At 41.8% G+C, this 20,231-nt stretch overlaps 1 non-coding gene across 1 annotated transcript; it reads left to right on the forward strand.

Moving 5' to 3' along the window:
* Positions 1–3,256: 3,256 nt before the first annotated feature.
* On the forward strand, positions 3,257–3,382 carry LOC119048136 (U6atac minor spliceosomal RNA). The gene has a single exon (XR_005082270.2). It is a non-coding gene; the product is annotated as a U6atac minor spliceosomal RNA (small nuclear RNA).
* The last annotated feature ends 16,849 nt before the right edge of the window (positions 3,383–20,231 follow it).

Genomic DNA, 20,231 nt, shown 5'->3' on the forward strand with positions numbered 1-20,231 from the left:
GACATGTAAAATACTGTCTCTCTCATCTATCAGTTTCAGTGTGTCACATTAAAAGCTTTGTTTCTGTATAGGAAAAATGTTGCAAATAAAATGAAAAGACTCATTCGTCAGGAACAATATTTATAATTCAAATAATAAGCAAAGAGCTAATTAATTTATATGAAGAAATACTAAAGACAAACAGACTAAAGGGGAAAATAAAAAATGGATGGCAACAGGCAATGCACAAAAAGAGAAAAAGAAAAATGACTAATAAACACCAAAAAAAAAGCTCAAATTTACACATGATCAAATGAATGCAAATTAAAACAACTACATGGGGGGACCCAAGTAAACCCAGAATTCATTTATAAAAAATTGTGTATTTATTCTCACATGTTTAAACTTTAGTCACCTTCAAAGTACTCTCCATTTGATGCAATACACCTACCAAGACAATTTTTCCACTGCTCAAAACAGTTTTTGAATTTGTCAATTTTGATGCTTTTTAGTGCTTCTGCCATTTTTTTTGTTTTACCTCTTCTGCATCAGCAAACGGTTTCCCCCTGAAGACTTTTTTCATCTGGGGAAACCAAAAAAAATTTACTCAGGGGGTGAGATTGGGTGAATAGGAAGAGTGGGGCTTGGGGGTCTTGCCACTTTTTGGTCAAAGACTGCTGAACACTCAGCACAGTGTGTGTGGGTGTGCTCGTAAGTCATCCATCATGAAATGGGCAAAAGAGTTGAAGGTCCTCAAAACAATTCGCTGAAGCCAAATGCAGCCTCTCACAGCGCCAGCTGGTACAAGGATGTATATGGGTTCCTAGAACACTCACCTAGAGGGGGAGGCCTGTACTACAAGGGGCCTGGCCTCCAGAAGTTGATTCCAGGGTTTTGGGGGTAACCCCTCGTACAAGATGCCATTTTTGTGCTAATCAGATTGGCAAAATTTTGAATGCTTGGAAATTTATGGAGTTGTCAAGCTGTGAAAAAAATAGGCTTTCTCAAATATTCTTGGTAAAAGTGAAAATCAAGAGCAACAGGCAATAATGATCATTACTTGAAATACAAATATCCTATAACTTAGCAGCAATTCTGCTAGTGCAGTGTATGAATATAATTTCAAGATATGCTGAGGACTTCCGGCCAAGATGGAGGTGTAGGTGGAAATACTGTACCTCTTTGCACAACCAAGTTTAAAGACAACAAAGATTTAGTAACAAAAACGCAAACAAAACAGACAGAAAATTGAACTGTACTGAAGTCCGACAATAACAAAACCATTCAGCATGACTGGTAAGAGGGGCAGAGTTGGCGGGTGGTGGAGAGGGCTGGTGTCAGGAAAAAGCAGCCAGACCGACCCAGGTGCACAGGCGGCTGTTGGCAGTTCCCAGGCGTAAGGTGACAACGGGCAGACCCAGTAAGGCACAATGAGAATGGCTGACTGTGATCACACTTTCATATGCAGGTAAATCAGGTGAAAAAATGGACAGTGAGACAGACCACGAAACACAGGGCCCCAGCGACAGGAATTAAAGCCTAAAAGCACCAATTTGAAAAACTTTCGGGGGATCGAGGTGCTGGGAGAGGCCCCCAGGCTCACAGAGAGTTTGCTGGAGAGACCCACAGGGTCCTGGAGGGTGCACGAGCCCACACACCTGGGAACCAGCACCAGAAGGGCCCAATTTGCTTGTGGGAAGTGGCAGAGGGGACCAAAATCAGAGAGAGCAGAAAAAAATGACATTGCCCATCTCTGACCCCACCCCCACACACAGCATCACAACCCAGAGTCCTGGGTTGCCCCACCCTGGTGAACACCTAGACTCCGCACCTCATACATAATAGGCATGAACAGACCAAAACATTATGGCTCAAGAACAAGAACAGCTCAAAGCCCCAGAGCTAATACTTCTAAGCGACCAAGAGATAGCCAACCTATCTCTCGGATGTACAGTTCAAAACCCTGGTGATCAGGATGCTCACAGAACTGGTTGATTTTAGTCACAAATTAGAGGAACAGATGAAGGCTACACTAAGTGAAAAGAAAGAAAATGCCCAGGGAACCAATAGTGATGGGAAGGAAACTGAGACTAAAATCAATCAAGTGGACCAGAAGGAAGAAAGAAACATTCCACCAAATCAGAATGAAGAAACAAGAATTCAAAAAAAATGAGGAGAGGCTAAGGAATCTCCAGGACATCTTTAAACATTCCAACATCCAAATTATAGGGGTACCAGAAGGGGAAGAGGAACAGCCATGAGTGGAAAACTTATTTGAACAAATAATAAAGGAGAACTTCCCCAATCTGGCAAAGGAAATAGACTTCCAGGAAATCCAGGAAGCTCAGAGAGTCCCAAAGAAGTTGGACCCAAGAAGAAACACACCAAGGCACATCATCATTACATTAGCCAAGATTAAAATGAAGGAGAGAATCCTAGAAGCAGCAAGACAGAAGTGGACAGCACCTACAAAGGAGTTCCCATCAGACTGTCAGCAGATTTCTCCAAAGAGAACTTACAGGCAAGAAGGGGCTGGAAAGAAGTATTCCAAGTCATGAAATCCAAAGACCTACATCCAAGATTGATCTACCCAGCAAAGTTTTTATTTAGAATGGAAGGGCAGATAAAGTGCTTCTCAGATAAGATCAAATTCAAGGAGTTCATCATCACCAAGCCCTTATTATATGAAATGTTAAAGGGACTTACCTAAGAAAAAGAAGATAAAAAAGATGAACAGTGAAAGGACAGTAAACTCACAGTTATTAACAACCACACCTAAAACAAAAGCAAACTAAGCAGACAGCTAGATCAGCAGGAGAACCATAGAAATGGAGATCACATGGAGGGTTAGCAACAGGGGAGTGGGAGGAGGAGAAGGGGGGAGAAGGTATAGAGAATAAGTAGCATAGATGGTAGGTAGAAAATAGACGGGGGAGGGGAAGAATAGTATGGGAAATATAGAGTTTTAAAGAATCCCAAGTTCTAAAATCACAAGTTCTAAAGAATGTGTAGTTCTAAAGAATGTAGAGTTCTAAAGAATCCCAAGTTCTAAAATCACAAGTTCTAAAGAATGTATAGTTCTAAAGAATGTATAGTTCTAAAGAATCCCAAGTTCTAAAATCACAAGTTCTAAAGAACTTGTGGCATATGGACATGAACTAAAGGGGGGGGGGGATGGTGGGGGAGGGGAGTGCAGGGCGGACGGGAATGAAGGGGGGGAAATGGGAAAACTGTAATGGCATAATCAATAAAATACATCTTTTAAAAAGATATGCCAGTGTTGTATGAAAGGAGAGAAGGTTAGCACTCCCCGTGAGAAGGATGGAAGAGGCCCTTGGGCCTAACAACACACATACGGTTAAGGCACTGCCACCTACTTCGTGGCATCTAACCACTGTTTTTAAAACAAAGACACTAAAATGGAGAAGAGGGGGTGACAGCAACCAGAGGGGAGAGGGGAAGGAATTTAAGGGGAAAAAGGGGAGGGATTTAGAGGAACAAATATGAAGGACACTGGGACAATAACTAAGGGGGGTGGAAATGGGAGGGAGGTGGGGAGCACGGGGCGGGGTGGACTGGGACGGGAGAAATAGAAAACTGTACTTGAAAAATAATTAAATAAAAAATAAAATAAAATAAACTTGAAAAATATAAGATATGCCAAAGTGTGTGTATATATATCTGTATCTACATTACAAGGATGGTCTATTCAGCATAATTTCTAAAAGTAAAATCCGAAGTAATGTCCATAAAAAGGACACTCAAAAAATAAATTATAATACATCTGTACTATAGATGTTAAAAGAAAGTAGGTTTGTATATGTCCATATGAAAAGATCTCCCAAGATAGAATACTGAGTTTTTAAAAAGGAAAATATGAAGAAGGAAGAAAGGAAGGAAGGAAGTTAGAAAGGGCAGAACAATATTTATAATATGATCTCACAAAATTAAAAATACATACACACAAACATAGAAGGCCAGTTTCACAATCAGGAGCCCAGAAGCACAAGATGAAAATGATGTGGGGGCTCTCATTCAAAAGTTAAGACTTTCAAGACACAAGAACAGAGCTTTCAACTGGCCCTTCTGAGTGCAGGGCTCCATGCAGGCCATAGGCTGAGAAATTGGTCCTTTCCCTCTCCGTACAAGTCATCCTCGTTATTTGCAGGTTTTGTATTTGCCAGTTCTCCTACTTGGTAAGATTTATTTGTAATCTCCAGATCAGCACTGCTCACAACACTTTCATGGTCATCCACAGACATGCAGAGAGCAGCAAGCGATTCCAGTAATGGGGAAGGGCACATCTCCCCCTGAAGTCAAACAAAGGGATGCCCTGACTTCTTGTTCCCATTTTCATACAGTAAACAACTATTCTGTTCGTGGTTTAGTTAGTGCCAAGATTTCTGCATTTTGTGTGCTTTTTGTTGGTGCTTTGCTATTTAAAATAGCCCCCAAATTTAGGGCTGCAGTGCTGTTCAGTGTTCCTAAGAAGGCTGCGATGTGCCTTACAGGGAAAATGCAGGTTAGATAGGCTTCCTTCGGGAACAAGACAGAGTGCTGTGGATCATGAGTTCCATGATAATGAATCAACAATACATTAAATAAGGTGTCTTTAAGAAGAAACACACAAAAAACAAGGTTATATGTTGATCCGTAGAAAATGTCAGGATCAGAGGCTTACAGGAGCCTAACCCTCTATTTCCCCCAGGAGCAATGGTTGAGCATTTGCTAATTCCGTGTTCAAAGCCAGCTTATAGAAGAGAACTATCTAGAAAAACAGTCAACTGTGTGTATGACTCGTCATATATATTATACTTATATTACATATATTATACTTCAAAGTTTACTTGAAATACACAAGACACCTTAAGAATGGTTACTTTTGTGGAGCTAGACTGGGACTAAGGAAGAGAAGGGGAGACTCTTGTTTTTAACTTTTTACCTTTATGTACTATTCAGTTTTTTCCAGCTCTAAGCATATCTTATTTATATCTTCAGAAAATAAATTTAAAACCATATATCTCTCAAATTCCACTCATCTCCTCCATGTCTAATGCAACATTAAATTAGGTCCTCACTACCTCAAGCCTAAATTATTGTAATGACCTCCTGCCCTTTCTTCTTCTAATATTTTCTCTCCTCCAATCTTTCCAGAAAACCACCAACAAATGGATCTTCCTAAGACTCCACTTTCAGCACATCATTTCCCTCTGAAAACTCTCAGCAGTTCTCCACTGCCTATTACAGCAAATCACGTTCAGAGTCTTCTGTAGTCAGGTCTCAACCTGATCTGTCCCTGCTCCCCAGCTGCAACTCTCCCCTCTGGCCATCTCTCTCACTCCGCACCTCATCTGCCCCCGTGCTGTGCAGTTTTTCCTCCCACCTTCACCTGTTGATCTCTGCATCTGGCCCACCATGTAGTTTCACTGGTAATGAGACTACTTCACTGGCCCTTTCTTTCTTAATTTTTTTCTTGTAATTTTTCCCATTTATGATTTTTTGGGGAGGCTAAACCACACAATGAGCGCTTCGTTTATATGTTACTTATGATGCTCTAATTGTATATTTATTTAAAAGCCTCTTAAGCACTTACTATATGCCAGACACTATTCCAATTACTTTACAAATATTACCTCATTTAATTTTCATGGTGGCCTTATGAGGTAGCTAGTATTACTAGTCCTATTTTAAGTGTGGAAACTGAAGCACAGACAAAATTAATAAGTTGCCCAAGGTCACTTGGCAGAGCTGGAGCGCACGCCCAGACAGTCTGACACTACAGTCAGGCTCTTAACTATATAAATTCTGCCAGCTGATTGTGCAGATGAATGAATTATATGACAAGTTTCTTGAGAGAGGGGACTATATCTCTCATTTCTCGTGTTGAGAACCCCATATCATACTTAAAGTCTTATCACCTGCTTTCCTGGGCCTCATTTTTATGCGAGATTGATACTCCTAGCCCTGGAATGGACTTGAGACTGGGAAAGTAGGCATTAACCTAAGCGTGGTTCTCTTGAACTTGTGAGCTGCCTCATGCCTCCTTGAATACCCCATCTTTCTCCCATAGATGGGCAAGAAAGATCCTTAGCCCTGCTTCTGGCTTCCTCCTCCTCCTTCTCCTCGCCAAGAGCTCAGTGAGTCAGTCCTGTGGCCACAAGGGGGCCAGATGGTATGACTGTCTAACCACTATGCCATACACCTAAAACTAATACAAAACAATATTGAATATAAACTGTAATTGAAAAAAATAAATATTTAAAAAAGAGGGAGCCCTGGCTGGCGTAGCTCAGTAGCTCAGTGGATCGAGCTCGGGCTGCAAACCAAAGTGCTGCTGGCTTGATTCCCAGTCAGGGCACATGCCTGGGTTGCAGGGCCAAGTCTCCACCTGGGGGCACACAAGAGGCAACCACACATTGATGTTTCTCTTCTTCCCTTCCTCTCTCTCTAAATATAAATTAAAAAAATAAAATCTAAAAAAAAACCACTTAGTGGTGTTGAAATAAATTTATTTTTAAAAAAAGAGGGTGACATGGATGTCAACTCCAATGGGAAGATTCACTGAGCCACTGGAGAGCTAAGGGTGTGATTTTCCTCATCCAGCCAGCTTCTGGCCTACCCTGTAGTCTACCCACATTGGGTCCTTCCAGGGTGCAGGGGGAAAGTCACTGTCTTAGGATCCATGTGAGGCTGGGTCTGAGTCTTGGCTTGACCACTTACTGTTGACCTGCTTTCTGAGCGGCAGGCAGGCCTCTGAATTTAATTATGCTGTTGCTAACACCTTAACGACTGGCTGAGCACCTGCTATATACCAAGCACAGTCCTAAGTACTTTACATATATGAACTTGTCCAATTATTAAACTCTAGGAGGATACACTATGATTGTCTTCATTTTATTTTTTTTAAATATTTATTTGGGTTTTTTTCCAGTGAGAGGGAAAGAGAGGGAGAAACAGAGGGAGAGAAAGAAACATCAATGTGAGAGAGAAACATTGACTGGCTGCCACTCGTACATGCAGGGACTGAACCCTCAACCCAGGCATGTGCTCTGACTGGGAATCAAACCCCAGTACCTTTTGGTTTTTGGGACAATGACCAACCAACTGAGATACCCTGGCCGAGGCTACTGTCTTTATTTTACAGAGGAGGGAACTCAGGCACACAGAGGGGAAGTTACTTTCCCAATGACACATAGCTAGCAAGGGGCAATATGGCAACCTTTAGAGCACTGTCATGAAGATTTTTTTTAAAAAAAGGTAATACATATAAAATAGCTGACATATGAAGGCTACATAAAACAGAAAATCTACATAAGAGTGACTTAAAGAAATTAAGATTTATTTATTTCTCTTTTATATGGAAGAAGTGCAAAATAGGCAAGACAGGACTGGTTTTGTTTTGCTGTCCATCCCATGAGGGACTCAGGCTCCTTCCACAGCTCTTCTTTGCTGTCCTTTGCGCCTGCTGCCATCCTCAAGCTTGCCTCCTGGTAAAAGGATTTGTAGCTGCAAATACCACACCCATATTCTAGGCAGCAGGAAAAGAATGAGGCAAAGGTAAAAGGTGACACCTCTCAGCTAAGTGAGCTCCTTTTAAAGAGCTTTCCAAGAAGTCCTATCTGAATGTCCCCACCCACAGCTCACTGCTTCTCCTATCTGAGGGAGCACATCACTACTACCAAAAATGTAAGGGGCTCTGTTAGCAAGGAAGCACAAAGTTTCGAATACCGAATAGGCAGCTGAAGTATCCCTCCCTAGGCCTGGAGATGGCACCTCCAATCCTAGATGCCTACCTTTCAGTGTCTTCTCATTTGACAGTCTTTCTGAAGTCTAACTGTAATTTCTTCTTTTGTTGCCTCAGCTTCTTGTCCTGTTTTTGCTCAAACCTTTTATTCTTCTTTTTTAATTAAAGTTTTTACTTATCTATTTTTAGAGAGAGGGGAAGTGAGGGAGAAAGAGAGAGAAACATCAATGTGTGGCAGCCTCTCACGTGGCCCCACTGGGGACCTGGCCTGAAATGCGGGCATGTACACTGACTGGGAATCCAACTGGTGACCTTTGGGTTCACAGCCTGCGCTCAATTCACTGAGCTACCCCAGCCAGGGCTAAAACCCTTTATTCTCATACAGGGGACAGACAAGAAGCAGAGTCTTCATCCTCCGGATGGTTCAAACATTGAAAACCATTCACTTGACAGATATTCACCAAATACCAATTATTGGCCAGAAATCACACAAGGCTCTTGAGATACATAAATTTTAAAAAATGTTCAGAGGCCTCATTTAGCTTATAGTTAAAGGAGGAAAATATGGTTTTTTTTAGAGAGATAACTGTTCCTTAACGGTTATGATTCTCATGGAAGAAGGTTGCTTCACCAAGCTGAAGAGACGCGGGAGGAGGCCCAGTGCGGACACACACGTCCAAGGGAAGGCGGCAGGACAGTCCATGCAGTGCCCCAGGAATGGCATAGAGGTTTGTAAGGCTGGAGCACAGTGTAAGAGAGTGCCCAGTGCTCAGCCGCAGGGGATGAGGCTGGAGAGGTAGGAAAGGATGGAAGGTGAGACCTTGTAGAATTTTTATCACAAATGTTTAACTCAAGCCTGTAAGTGATGGGGAACTATTGAAGAGTAACCTAGTGAGATTCACATGTTAGGTGGGGGTGGAGGAGTATGAGATTAGAAGTAGGGACCTCTCGTAGGAGGCTATTTTGATAGTTTAAGAAATGATAAATTAGGGCCTGGTGGGCAGAATGGAAAGAAAAGTTAGAGAGTGAGAGAAATGAGCACAGTAAATAAAGACAACATTTCTTCTCACCTGAGCAGCCAAAACCTTCTGGTTATAACTAATGCCAGTGGCTGGCAATGGTCTCCAGAACGGATGAGAGTAGGAAGGATATACAGCCCATAGCTCAACCTCACCCTGGGGACTTAGTCCTTTCTCTTCCATTTCAAACTTTAGGCTGTGTTTCTGGGTGTGTGAGCTAAGGGTGCCAGAGGCTTCTAGTGCTCACCAATATCCACATTCTCCCCGTTTTCCCTTTGCATACAGCCAGACCACACCTCCAGCCTCCACTATGGTTAGACTTGACCATGAGACAAAGTTATAACCAAAGGAATATGAAGGGAAGTAATGTATTCCAGTGCTTCTCAAACTATACATGGCAAAAAGACAAGTTTTTTTCCTTTCTAATCCACTGTAGACCAAAACTTTCATAAAGTACAGTACAAATTAGTTACTAGAGAATTAAATTGAAAAAGACATAACTTAAGTCCCAATTTTTTATTGAATTCAGGAGACAAGTAAAATTACTCTTTCACAATTGCTGTGAGACTGGCCTGGCTGATGCGACTCAGTGGACTGAGTGTCAGCTTGCAAACCCAAATGTTGCTGGTTCAATTCCCAGTCAGGCACATGGCTGGGTTGTGGGCCAGGTTCCCAGTTGGGGATGTGTGAGAGAAACTGATGTTTCTCTCCCTCTCCATCCTCCTCCCTTCCCTTCTCTCTAAAGAGAAATAAATAAAATATTTTTTAAATTGCTATAAGACTTTCTAAAAGCTTACTTTCCATTTCTGTACTTATCATGCCATGTACCATTAATGAATTGTTTGCACACTGACAACAGCCTGTGCAGCCCCTCTGGGGGAGGCGCCTGCTTCTGGGCCCCTGCGCCGCCTCCCCGTGTGAGCTCCTCCGTACTTGTCTGCAGGCAGGCCTTCATTAACCTGGTTCCTGATGGCTGCATGGAAGCCATCCTGCCATCCAAGGAACAAGAAATAAGCTTCCATTGTAGTTGAGCCATTTTTTAAATTTACTAGAGCCATTAGTCTGTCCTAACGAATACGACATGCTTCTACTATTTCTTTCACAAGAGTAATTCTGTTCAGAAAGAATGCTCAGTAAATGTTGGTAGTGAGAGGTTAAGAACAAGTGTTAGGATGGAATGTGACCCACGCTTCTGGATGTTTGTGGAGCAACGGTCAACGGGAGGAAATATGTTTCAGGTTGTGCAGGTACTTTAAAGTATTTCTGTAGTTGGTCTTACTCTGCAGGATTACATTTTAGGATAAAATTCCACTTGGGAAAAAAATCAAAGTTTTTCCTTAGGCTTAAATATGAAAATGGTTTAGTAGAAAGAGGTCTATAAAGCTGCCTTGGATGGAGCATCTACTGCCAGTTTGTAATTTCAATGCCCAAGATTTTCTACAAAAAAATGATTTTTCTAGGATGAGACTCTCTCTCACCTGTTTTGTGTTGGTGTCTACTCTGCCTTGATGGCAGGAATTATCCTTCTTGAATTATAACTTTCTTTCTCCCTTCTGTAGTTTCGGGGTCTCTCCTTGCTCACAGGGATGGAGAAAGAGTGTTGGCCAGACAAAGAGATCAGTACAGTACACAGACAGTCATAACTGACTTTCTCAAAAGTAAAAGAGAACAGCCCATATGCCTAGGTTGGCTGTTTCTTCAAGCAAGATAATGGATCTCCCAAAGAAAGTGTGCAAAGTTAAAGAAACTGCCAGCTCTCAGCACCCCTAAGGTTTATTTCATTAGGAATTTTATTCACCTATTGAACTGCACAGACATTTAATAATTAATTTGCTTCACTGCCCTACTATGAGGAGGCAGCAGCATTCTACCCAAGAGACAGGTTGTGGGTAGACACCTGGGTTCTTCCAACTTGTTTCAAATCGCTAGATAATTCTGAGTAAGTAACTGCACCATTTTCTGCTGTTCAAAATGTGGAAGAGGATTATTTGCCTCCCAGAAGGAAAAGATAGCATATAATTTTTCTATAGAAGCTCTCTAATCTACAAGAAAAGTTAACTGAAGACCATTCTGAAACAAAAAGCACCTTAATTTAATCCTGATACAAGGTCAAGTTCTTCCGATTTTTAAGTGAAGAACTTGAACCACTGAAGTAAATAACTATAGCCCAAAAGTTTACACCTATTTAAACTCTATTATAATAAAGTAGAGCAGGAAGGAGAGAAAGTAAAAAAAGAAGAGAAGAAAATGGAAAGAAAGCGGAAGTCATAAGAAGAATTCAGATGATAAGACACTGATAGATGACAAGAGGAAGGAGATGGTGAGAGGCACAGAGGCAGAAACAAGAGAGTGACAGAGAGAAATGGGACGAATCGAACTTTGTGAGAAGAGCTCTGTGCCGGGTGCTTTACGTCCATCACTGCACATTTACTCAATGCATATCCATCATATAAAGTTTCAAGTAGGGGAGTGACATGATTGATGTGCACCTTTAAAAGATCACTCTAGCCCTGGCTGGTGTGGCTCTGTGGATTGTCAGCCTGTGAACCAAAAGGTTGCTGGTTTGATTCCCAGGAAGGGCCCATGCCTGGGGTGTGGGCCAGGTCCCCAGTCAGAAGACTTGCAAGGGGCAACTGGTCAATGTCTCTCTTACACATGGATGTTTCTCTTCTTCTCTTTCTCCCTCCCTTCATTCTTGCTAAAAATAAATAAAATCTACAAAAAATAAAGTAAAAGATAACTCTAAACGTGGGTAGACAATTTCAGAGGCTGTTGTGGAAGTCTGGGAAAATGATGCTGGCTTGGATTAGAATGGTGGCAGACATGCAGGGAAGAAAAACAGTAATGGAATTTTTTTTTAGGAGGAAAAACTGCAGGAACTAAGCTCTTTTAATATGTTTGCACCGTACTTTATACTTCTCTCATCATAGCTTTATCACATTTTATTGAAATTGCCTGTTTACTGGTCTGCATTTTCTTCTAGACCAGGGCTGCCCAGTACGGTAACCACCAGCCACATGTGGCTTTGAGTTCCTGAAACATGGCCAGTGTGTTGTGAGATGTGCTCTAAGTGTAAAATACACACCATATTAGAAAAACTTAACTCAAAACAAAGAATGTATTTTATTCATAATTTATATCGATTACATATTAAATGACTATTTTAGATATATGTGCTGAAAAAATTACTAAAACTAATTTTCTTGGTTTCTTTTAAGTGTCTTAATGTATCTACTAGAAAATTCAAAATTACTGGACTTCCACCAAGATGGAGGCTTAGGTGGAAGCACTGCGCCTTCTCACACAACTAAGTTTAAAAACAACAAAGTTTTAGCAACAAAAATGCAGTCAAACCACAGAAAATTGAACTACACTAAAGTCTGACAACAACGAAGCCTTCAGCCAAACTGGTAAGAGGGGCAGAACCAGCAGCAGAGCAGGGTCGGGCAGGAAAGATCCACCAGACCAATCCAGGCTTGCAACCCAGGTGCGCCAGCAGCCGTGGGCGAATCCCAGGTGTGGAGTAGCAGGCGGACCCACTGAGGGCTGATTGAGGTCACACATTCGCACGCAGATAAACCGATGAAGGAGCTAGCAGTGGTGAGATGGACCATGAAGGCCCCAGCAGCAGGAAGCAGCAGAGGGAACCGCCATTGTCCCTCTCTGACCCCGCCCCCCCCAAAGCATCACAAATCAGCGACCTGGGTGGCCCCACCCTGGTGAACAACTAAGGCTCCACTCCTCATACCTAACAGGCACAGACAGATAAAAACATGGCTCAAGAACAACTCAGAGCCCCAGAGCTGATAAATCTAAGCGATGAAGAAATAGCCAAACTTTCAGATGCACAGTTCAAAACACTGGTGATCAGGATCCTCACAGAACTGGTTGATTTTAGTCACAAATTAGAGGAACATATGAAGGCTAAACTAATTGAAATGAAGCAAAATGCACAGGGAACCAGTAGTGATGGGAAGGAAACTGGGACTCAAATCCATTGAGTGGACCAGAAGGAGGAAAAAAATGACCAAACGAAAAAGGATGAAGAAACAAGAATTTAAAAAAATGAGGACAGCTTAGGAACCTCCAGGACATCTTTAAACGCTCTAACATCCAAATTATAGGGGTACCAGAAGGGGAAGAGGAACAGCCATGAGTGGAAAACTTATTTGAACAAATAATAAAGGAGAACTTCCCCAATCTGGCAAAGGAAATAGACTTCCAGGAAATCCAAGAAGCTCAGAGAGTCCCAAAGAAGTTGGACCCAAGAAGGAACACACCAAGGCACATCATCATTACATTAGCCAAGATTAAAATGAAGGAGAGAATCCTAGAAGCAGCAAGACAGAAGTGGACAGCACCTACAAAGGAGTTCCCATCAGACTGTCAGCAGATTTCTCCAAAGAGAACTTACAGGCAAGAAGGGGCTGGAAAGAAGTATTCCAAGTGATGAAATCCAAAGACCTACATCCAAGATTGATCTATCCAGCAAAGCTTTTATTTAGAATGGAAGGGCAGATAAAGTGCTTCTCAGATAAGACCAAATTCAAGGAGTTCATCATCACCAAGCCCTTATTATATGAAATGTTAAAGGGACTTACCTATGAAAAAGAAGATAAAAAAGATGAACAGTGAAAGGACAGCAAACTCACAGTTATTAAGAACCGCACCTAAAACAAAAGCAAACTAAGCAGACGGCTAGATCAGGAGCAGAACCATAGAAATGAAGATCACATGGAGGGTTAGCAACAGGGGAGTGGGAGAAGGAGAAGGGGGGAGAAGGTACAGAAAATAAGTAGCATAGACAGTAGGTAGAAAATAGACAGGGGGGAGGGCAAGAATAGTAGGGGAGATATAGAATCTAAAGAACTTGAGACATGTGATCATAAACTAAAGGGGAGAGAATGGTGGAGGAGGGGGTGTGCAGGGTGGAGAGGAATGAAGGGGGAAAATAGAACAACTGTAATGGCATAATTAATAAAATATATTAAAAAAAGAAAATTCAAAATTACACGTCAATCAAATTATATTCCTATTGAATAGCACTACGATAGACTATTTCCAAGGCCTGGCACTTAATACACATGCATTGAATGAATAACTCAATTATACTCAGCTGGGCACATTCAATCTCTAAGTACAGGTGTGTATCACCAATGATAGTTTTTAGCTTTAACATTGTCTGACAGTGTTGACAATGCTGACATCACCGCTGGCTGGAAAAAGTTGTACTTTCTAAAACATCTAGACCCAAACACTGCCCAGAATTTGGCCAAAATTTTTAGAATACTTCTGCAATTCATTACTTGTCTCAAAATTCCCAGGGATATGTAATATGGACATGTGTTATGTTATGGACGTAATTCACTTTCAGCTCAGTCAGCTGCTCTAGAAACTGAGTGACACAGATATGGCTCTGTAATGGAAAACCATCTAAAGGTGTGAGCTCTTAGCAACAATGAAAACATGAAACAGAACACCCACACATCAAAATCTGTGAACCTCTTTTAAAGTTGTGACTTAGTTTTAACCAAACAGTTCAGCACCTTGCCAATGTCTGTGCTTCTACTGAACTCAGGTGCTTGAGGAAAAGGAAGTTCGACTTTTGTCACCACCAGTTCCAGTGGAACACTTGCATGTCTTTGAACACATCAGCATTGCTCATTTTATTCCCCCGCAGCCTTACATGCACTGTGCTCAGCTGTCACATCGCATCAATCAGAAAGAACAATTTTATGAGCCAGTAGGGGTCTGGCGTGTTGTATCTAAGAACCCTTTTAATTAATTCACTTCAGTCTTTAATCTAAGGAAACAGTTCGGTAAATCTCTTCAATGAGTTTCCACCATTCCGCAGACTCACAGTAATAGAATAAACTAGATCTTCATGTTCTGCTTTAGTTTCTTCCGTACATACTAAAAAGCAAATATGGCTAAGGGCAGAAACACAAAGAAGATTCAGCCTTAATTCTTCCATCAAATCACATGACTTAGAGCTCCCTGCCCACACTCTCCTAATGAATGATGTAATGGGAGCTGGGCTCACTAATCGCTTCGGACATGAATAACTTCAATAATGTGTAGAAACGTTTTTTCCCCTGATCAGTGTCAAGAGAGCTTAGCTTTTTCATATTTAAACAAACCTTTCAAGTTCTATACTGACAAGAGGTTAGGCCTTACCAGTTAAATTGAGCACACTTCTTTTTCCCCTGAAACTTGAATGTGAAAGTGTCCACATTCCAAGGTCAAGAGAGCCTGACTCTGGTACGAGGGCTGTAGGATAGACACCTCCACATCAAGCTTTATTGATGACATGAAGTCACTGTGCCACCGTATCCCCATCCTGGTATTTTCCCTGTCTATAATATGAGATATGGCATGTTCATTCGTTCAGCCAATATTTATTGAGTGTTTGCCATATGGAAAGCACTTTGTAGGATATCAAGATAAATGATACTAATAGTTATCATTTAATGAGTCCCTGTTATATTCTAGAGCCTTTAAAATGCACAACACTGCAAGGAAATTAACTCTGTTTCACTGAAGAGTAAAACAGGCCCCTATAGGTGTTTACATTTCACAGATTTCTGGCATATAGCATGGTATAGAATGCATATATATGAAATCCTAAATGCTATTTCCTTTTAAAAATTTATTGATTGTTTTAGAGAGAGAGAGACAGAGATGGAGAGAAGCACCTATTTGTGGTTCCACTTGTTTATGCATTCACCGGTTGATTCTTGTATGTGCCCTGACCGGGGCTCAAACATGCAACTTTGGTATATCAGGACAACACTCTTACCAACTGAACTAACAGGCCAAGGCCTAAATGCTGTTTCTAGTGAAATCAACAGGTATATCAGATTGTTTGCTTGTTTATTTATTTATTTATAAAAGGATTTTATTTATTTATCTTTAGAGGGGAAGGAAGGAGAGAGGGAGAGAAACATCAATGTGTGGTTGCCTCCCATGCATCCCCTGCTGGGAACTGGCCTGCAACTCAGGCATGTGCCCTGACTGGGTATCGAACCACAATCCTTTGGTTCACAGGCCTATGCTCAATCCACTGAACTACACCAGCCAGGGCAGATTGTTTAACCTGTAGTACCTAATGGGATCCTGAACTAAGCTTTTCCCAAATGTTTGTTGAAGGTGCCAACCAGGAGAGAGAGAAATAGTCTGCCTTCTCTCCACACTAAGAACAAGATGGCAAAAGATACTTACCATGCATGTAGCAATAGAGCAAAAATCCCTAAATCCGAATAGGGATAAACTAGGTAAATTACTTACCTTTGAGATTTAAAAACATAATCTGAATTAAACCTAGACTGAGTTTGGTTCATAGAGTTTTGCCCACTCTAAGTAAAGTGGCCCTGGCTGATGTGGCTCAGTGGATGGAGGGCTGGCTTGCAAGCCAAGTTGGGTCCCCAGTAGGCAACCCACACCTTGATGTTTCTCTTCCTCTTTCTCCCACCCTTCCCTTCTAAAATAAATGAAAAAATCTTAAAAAAAGAAAAGTAGAAACATGTATTAGAATGAAGTGACACAATAAGTCAAAGACATCACCGTGAAAAATGTTCATTACTTACCAGGGTGATGTTTTGGGGAGTCGACTTCCACTTGGCCAAATTACCATCACACAAAAATCTTATTCTACATGCCTGGTGAGGGCAGAACACAGAGCCTTGGAGCTTGCTCTTCGGGCCTCTCAAGACGTAATTTACATCTAAATTAATTTCAGAGAAAAAAAGTAGGTAAAATTGTATTTTTTCAAATCGCATTTTAATTTTTTTCTCCAGGCCACCTCATTTTCTGCACTCTTAACATGGCTCCCTTAGCAGCCTGAGCCCAAGAGATCATGATGACAGAAAGAAGGTATCAATCAGAAAAGACCACCCAAGCCCACTCCAGGGTTCACGAGACCTCGGCCCCATCCTACACTCCCCGGCCACCAGCGCCCCCTCCCGGGTGGCGGGCGCATCACAAAGGAGCTCTAGCCGACTCTGCCCTCCCAGGACTTCGGTGCTTTCTGAGATCCACTCCGCGCCCCGCCCGCCCCGTCCCGCCCCCGTCGCCCCCGCTCCTCTGCACCCACGCGCTGTCCCGCCCAGGGCTACTGTGGTTACCACAGTCCTTGCCAGGACTGCCCACCCACCCATACGTGAAACGCTCTCTTTTCCCCTGAAAAGTTTCTAGACGGTAGGGACTATTTTCTTCTAATGTAACCTTCCACCAAACTGGAGGGAAAAGTTACCCGAGGCTGGAGGAGGGCCGGGCTCTGGAGGAACCCGGGGGAGCCTGGCTTTTTAAAAGATGTGTTTCTACCATGAAAACGAGTAATTGGGCTCCCACCGACCCTCAAACAAGAGCTTTTGTTGTTGGGGTAATTGTAAAAGGTTCATGGTGATGCTAAATATTTAAGATGAGCATTTAAAAAAATTAATATAGAAGAGATTCCACTAGACAAATGGTCCTTGTGTTCAGAAATGATTCGTTCTATCGATTCTCGCGTTATCTGACCCTTCCTCCTCGAGCTCCCCAATCCTGTCTCAGCTATCGGAGAACAAGGACCCCTGGGAATGACTTCTTAAATCCTGGAGACAAAAGTCCAACAGAGAAACCACCTTTTAGGGCAGAATAGGTAAACTAGCCCGCAGAAATATTTAATAAGTAGGAAGACCCAGTAGACCTGTATTTTTCAATTTGTAACTGGAAAAAAATCAGTTTGACAAGGCATACTAGGGAGGGACGGAGGGAGGGACGGAGGGAGGGACGAAGGAAAGGGAGTCGGAATAAAAGGCTAGAAAAATATTACATAGAAAAACATATTCCTTCATGAATATTCTCTCTGTGTCACGAGAGAATAACATGTGTCTTTGCAAATACCGAGTTGAGATGTGTATTTCTTACTGTAGGTTGCTGTAAAAAACGTTTAAAAACCACTGCACTAGACAGTGGACTTATTTTAGGATGCTTGATTGGAAAGGTTTGAAAGTTCCTCCATACTTAGTATTTCACTTGAAGAATAGTGTAGACTTTAATTATCTTTCTTGCTTATCATCTTCCCATCTCAACATTACCAAATAATGATTTATGAATAATTTATCTCTTTAAAGCTGTTATTTCCATAAAGAAAACTATAACAAAGTATGAAGGCAAATCTGCCAAACTCCCCTTTTTTCAATGGCTCCTCTTTTACCCTTTGTCCCTAGAGCCACGGACATATTCCTAATGCGTCCAAAAGAGCCATCTCCAGTGCTTTCGCAGGAAGCCTAGGTTGCTGAAATACGTAATCAAATATTCCTGTGCATCTATTTTATTTATATTTATTATAGTTGACCCTAAATGCCAACTATAGGTGAGGAGCACCAACCCCATGCAGTGGAAAAGTCATAAATATTTTTTGACTTTCCAGTTGTCTTTCAGTATCCTGAGGGATTGGTTCCAGGACCTCTGTGGATACCAAAATCTGCAGATCTCAAGTCCCTTTTATAAAATGGCATAAACGAATGCATACAGTCAGATTCTCAAGTACGAAAATGCTGTTTTAGATCCACAGTCAGTTGGATCCACGGATGGAGACACCCTCAAATACTGAGGACCAACTGTACATTTTCTGGAAAAAAAAATCTACTCAAAAGTAGACCTGCACAATTCTAACTCATGGTGTTCAAGAGTCTACTATGACCCTGGCTGGTGTGGCTCAGTGGGCTGAGTGCTGATCTGCAAACCAAGGGGTTGCTGGTTTGATTCCCAATCAGGGGCACATGCCTGGGTGTGGGCCAGGTCCCCAGTTGGGGGTACACCAGTGGCAACCACACATTGATGTTTTTCTTTTTTCCCCCTTTCTTCTCCTTTCTCCAAAAATAAATAAATAAAATATTTTTTTAAAAGAGTCAACTGTAAAATCTGTAAAATTTTTCTCTTTTTCTTTATTGCTCATTAAAAATTTTTTATCTTTCTCAACAGGTAATATGAAAGCCTGAAATGCTTGAATTTGACTACATTGCTTCTCAGACAGGGAAATTCTCTTTCATGCTAACCAGGGCTGCAGTCTGTGACTGAATCTTCTCTTTTTATTCCTACCATATCCCCATTGCCTACGCTCACTTCACTCCTGTGATTTTCATTAGTTCAACATCCACATCAGAAGGCCCAAGTGTATGTGTCTGTGAGGATGCTGATAGTGAAGGAAATATTCTTCATTGTCAATAGTGGGCCACAGACCCAACAGCAATAACATAAGTATTATTATTCACATAGTAGATGTAGATAACATTTACTCAATACTTTTTTTGTGCTAGACATCAGGTCAGTGAAGTCTAATAACTCCATCTCAAAATTGAAGAAACTGCACTTAGACAAGGTTCAGTAAGGTGCCAGTGACTGCTCGGCAGGACTCCATCAGCTGCCAGGCTGTCCTTCACTTTTTTTCACTCACTTCCTGAATATTGGGCCTGAGCATTTCCCTCCAAAGACCTTCTGCCTAAATGGCAGTTGTGATATCAATGAGATATTTTATGTTGCTTGAAGTCATGCCTTATTAACTAGCACCTGCGGTGCACCAGGCACACTCTACAGATCTCCCTACCAGGCAGAAGGGGTCATTGCAAATGTGGACTGAGGAAGGCAAAATGTTCACAAAAGCTGTACACACACCTACCCTGGGAGAGAGCAAAAGCAAACACTGAAAACTTACTTAACTGGTTTTATTTCCTTGGCATATTCATCATGGGTCAGGGCTGCTATTCAACTAGTTGTTCCACATATTGAATATCAACCTGGCAATAAATCTTGGAGTTTGACCTATGGGGGTCATGGGCAGTTGTTGGAGATCTATGAAGGAGAGGAACAGGGGATGGGGAGAATTTTAATGCAATTAGAAAAGTAATATTTTTGCCCTGGCTGGTGTGGCTCAGTGTACTGAGTGCCAGCCTGCAAACCAGAAAAGTTATATTTTGAAAAATGGCATGCTTTCTTTTTTTCCTTTCTGACTTTAACCTTTGTTGGCCTTTGGCTTCCACCTGCCTGAGGGAGATGAGGATTTGTTACAGAAGGATGGTGGCGGTGTTGGGGGATGTGAGTACTGAGATATTTAGTTTCTGCCATTCATAATCGGATTTTACAGCAAAACGAGAACTTTCTAAGCCAGGTTAGTGGCTTGAAAGAAGATTTCTTAAATTCCTTTTCAGATTTTACAAAAATTCTGTAACTCCCTCAAGAGTCCAGCTTGGAGGACTTAACTTAGGGAGTTCTTATTTGATAAGACTGCCAGGCTTCCAAGCCGGCTACCACATGGGAGAAGGACATGGAGTAGAGGAAGGTGGGGAAGCCTGTGTTTTTTTGGTCCTGGAGGTAATGGAAAGAAGAAGGGGAAGAGAATAAGGGGGATAGGGAGGACAGACAGATGTGTGTCCTTATTTCTCCTTTCCAGGCTTCTGTCTAGAGATGACAAGTGGCATTGGATAAATGGAGGGAATATCAGGACCTAC

This window comes from Artibeus jamaicensis, unplaced genomic scaffold (genome assembly GCF_021234435.1).
Source record: "Artibeus jamaicensis isolate MK-2021 breed Jamaican fruit bat unplaced genomic scaffold, CSHL_Jam_final contig_1715, whole genome shotgun sequence".
Lineage (NCBI taxonomy): Eukaryota > Metazoa > Chordata > Mammalia > Chiroptera > Phyllostomidae > Artibeus > Artibeus jamaicensis.